Below are 2400 nucleotides of genomic sequence, written 5' to 3' on the forward strand. Positions count from 1 at the left end.
CATAGGCTCCAGGCACGCACCCTCAGTAATTGGCTCAGCTGATCAGGCCCAGCTGATCCACGGCATGTGGGATCTTCCCAGACCAGGGCTCAAACCCGTGTCCCCTGCATTGGCAGGCAGATTCTCAACCACTGCACCACCAGGGAAGCCCCCAGCGTGGTTTTGTGGAATTTTCAATACTAGTGATACTCAATTAGAGGTACAGTCAGCCTTTATTATCTTTTTTTATGGTGAAAAATTTATATGTAGAATTAGTCAGCTGAACTCAGTTTAGGTGATCCCAATTTTGTGGGCAACACCAAAGCATCACGGTTGGGAACCAGTGGAACATAAGCCTTTTTCTCTCCATCAGGCCTGATCAGGACGTTGACCTTGGCCACGTCAGAGTCATAGAGCTTCCTCCCTGCCTGTCTCAGCTGGTGCTTGTTGGCCTTCCATCTACAGTGAACACAGGTATGTTGTGTTGTCTCTATCTTCGTGGCCAATTCGGTGGTCAGGCAGAACCTGGTGACAGCGTAGTGGTCAAGCATGTTTCTCCTGGGCGTGCTCTTCCGAGGATATCTGGGCTGCCTTCGGTGCAGCAGTATCTTGGACTGCCATGGGTGGGTGACGTGTGGCTCTTCTTTTTCTTGTGCTTGTGGGTGCCGTTCAGTGCTGCCCCCTTGGCCGTCAAAGCCTTTGCTTTGGTTTCAGCATTGGGAGGGGCAGGGGCGTCACACAGCCAACCTTCCGTCTTCGCTTTCACTGCCGTCTTCCTGAAAATGTTCTGCCTTCATTTTAGAAGGAAAAAAAAAAAAGTGTGTTCTCGGGCTTCCCTGGTGGCACAGTGGTTAGGAATCCGCCTGTCAATGCCAGGGACGCGAATTCGAGCCCTGGTCTGGGAAGATCCCACATGCTGCGGAGCAACTAAGCCCGAGAGCCACAACTACTGAGCCTGCGCTCTAGAGCCCGCAAGTCACACTACTGAAGCCCACAAGCAGCAACGAAGACCCAACGCAGCCATAAATAAATAAAAATTATTTAAAATAAAACTCCCTGACACTTAAAAAAAAAAAACAAACAACTGTGTTCTCATCTTAAAAAAAAAAAAAAAAACTTGAAGTCTGTTCTCAGACAGATAAGCCATTACACTAAAAATAATTGAGTTGCACTGTTTAAACTGTTTCCAAAATTTCAAATACCTTCAGTAAGTGTATTGTGTCTCTCACACATGAACTTTATGTAGTAATTGAGTATTTTTACAATTAACTATAAACACAGTTATTTTAATCATCTTTGCTAACATTTACTGCCTGCTTACGACATGGCAGACACTGAGGCAATTTAAACATATTAACTTATTTAATGCTCATAACAACACAATGTCATACTTTACAAAGGAGGAAACTGAAGCAGAGAAAGGTTAAACATTCAGTAAAGACAAAGCTAGGATTCAAAAATCTGGCTCTAGAGCCCAGCATCTAACCTCTACAGTATAGTGCCTCTCATATATCATGTCACGATTACACCAAACAAGCAGGACTCATGGGATGTAATCAGAAAACAACTTTCTTTTTGTTTCCCGCTGCCCTTTTACATTTATTCTAGTTCTTTCCCTATCCTTGAATGAAATTTAACGCCATCTCATCCCCTGTAGAGTCACTCTGAATAACATAAGGTGATCTTAGTTTCCTCTAGTTTTGGGGTTAAGGCTGTCTCTCAGAGGCATATTTTTGGTTTTTAGCAATCCCTCCCCCATTATCAGGGGTTTCTCACCTGTAGTTCTCTGGAGTGGCAGGTCCAACTGATCATTAGCTCCTTCCTCTACTCCCTGGATATCTGACAGTTTCCTTCTGTTGTGGTCTTTTACCCATCGAGGCAGTTCTCTCGAACAAGACTTGTAAAGGCCCTACACAAGCATGTTCTTCATTGAACTATACCTCATGCATAAGAAACATTCCAGCATCATTTGCCCTGACAAATTCTCATGGTCCAAGCCACTAGTACAGTCACCTTTCCTTTGCTCAGCCATCCCCTTTGCGTTTCTCACAGGAAGTCAGGAGCCCTAGTTCTCCTAGAACCATAGGCTGTAGAGGACACATTTCTTTAGGCTCTTTAAATCCCTAATATCTTGCTGGAGATGAAGGAGAAAGTAGCTCCCACCCATCTCTTTCCATTTGATGGGAACGACTCATGGCACATCCCTAGTTGTCTCCAAAAAATCCTCCTGTGATCTTCAACTCCAACTCTTTCGTTCATTTTATTTATTTTCCAGTGAGGATTAAGAGTTGGGAACCTAGATTTCTAATAAGAAAATTCAGTAAGCTTCCTAGGTATAAAATAAAATTACTGCCCAAAACTCAATAGTGTTCCTATGCAATATCAATAACGAAATAGAAAAAAATCTCATTCGCAAAAGCA

At 43.6% G+C, this 2400-nt stretch overlaps 1 pseudogene; it reads right to left on the minus strand.

Annotated features, from left to right (window-relative positions):
- Positions 1-251: 251 nt before the first annotated feature.
- LOC132363337 (large ribosomal subunit protein uL23-like) lies at positions 252-2011 on the minus strand (annotated as a pseudogene).
- Between the last annotated feature and the right edge of the window lie 389 nt (positions 2012-2400).

Source organism: Balaenoptera ricei, chromosome 3, assembly GCF_028023285.1.
Source record: "Balaenoptera ricei isolate mBalRic1 chromosome 3, mBalRic1.hap2, whole genome shotgun sequence".
NCBI lineage: Eukaryota > Metazoa > Chordata > Mammalia > Artiodactyla > Balaenopteridae > Balaenoptera > Balaenoptera ricei.